We start from the raw sequence: 1402 nt of genomic DNA on the forward strand, positions 1-1402 counted from the left end.
TTCAGCCTCCGCAAGAGAAGGTTGAGAGGCGACCTTGTGGCTGGCTATAAGTTCATCACGGGGGCACAGAAGGGAATTGGTGAGGCTTTATTCATCAAGGCGCCCCCGGGGGTTACAAGAAATAGTGGCCACAAGCTAGCAGAGAGCAGATTTAGACTGGACATTTGGAAGAACTTCTTCACAGTTAGAGTGGCCAAGGCCTGGAATGGGCTCCCAAGGGGGTGGTGCTCTCCCCTACCCTGGGGGTCTTCAAGAGGAGGTTAGATAGCATCTAGGTGGGGTCATCTGAACCCAGCACTCTTTGCTGCCTATGCAGGGGATCGGACTCGATGATCTATTGAGGTCCCTTCCGACCCTAGCATCTATGAATCTATGACATAGTTTGTTGTCCGCGGACTTTGTGCTTAATAGTTTGCTTTTAATGGTTTGCTAGTTTGCTTTTAATACCCGAATGCAAATCATTGATGAACATGTTCTGGTCTGAAGACTGAACCCTGAGGGATGCCACTGCTCTCCCTCCACCATGATGACTCAGTTCTGTCAGTCAATACGCTCTGGGTCCTACCTCGTAGCCAGTTACCTCTCCACTGGACTTGAATGGAGTTGAGGCCACATTTTCCCAATTTTTTCATGAGGACTTTGTGGGAGACCAGGTCAAAGGCCTTTTTGAAATCCAAGTATATGACATCAACCTCATTTCCCCCATCCAGGTGGTGAGTGACCTGATCATAGAAGGAAATGAGATTAGTTTGGCACGACCTGCCCTTAACGAAGCCATGTTGGCTAACTGCCTTGTGCTAGCCTGTCTGCTATGGATTCTTTGATAATTTACTTCAGGCATTTATCAGAGATTGAGGTCAAACTCCCTGGCCTGTAGTGGCTTGGGTCCTCCCTTTTCCCTTTCTTAAAGATAGGTGTCAGAAAGACTCAGTCTCTCATTCAATTGCTCTCTCTTTCGGTCCATTTGTAGATGACTTTTCTCCACAGTGGTTTCTGTCTCAGACGGCCAGAGCCGACTCGAGTTGCGTTAGAAATTGGTCATACGTTAGGGCGGGCTGGTGAATGGAGAGGCAGACACAGCTTATCGGTTGCAAAAAACTTTACTCACGCCGCTTGCAATCACGACGCAGGTGGTCCGGTCATCTGAACAACCACACGAGTTGTTCCAGCTGGCGGGGCCCAAGCCAGTTAATCCGTCCCCAATTCGAAGCCGGCGGGGAAAGGGGTACGTCTGGGGTTGCGCTCAGTGACGGAAAGAAAGATCGATAGGTGATCAGTCTATCGATCGGCAGCTGCAAGTCAGATCACTTCAGAGGCACTCTGCAGCATGCTCAAAGTTCTTCGACTTGGGCGGAAGTCGCGCGGAATTTTAAACGGCCAGCGAGCCAATTACTAGCCGCCA

The sequence above is a fragment of the Alligator sinensis genome, unplaced genomic scaffold, assembly GCF_000455745.1.
Source record: "Alligator sinensis unplaced genomic scaffold, ASM45574v1 scaffold1805_1, whole genome shotgun sequence".
Taxonomy (NCBI): domain Eukaryota; kingdom Metazoa; phylum Chordata; order Crocodylia; family Alligatoridae; genus Alligator; species Alligator sinensis.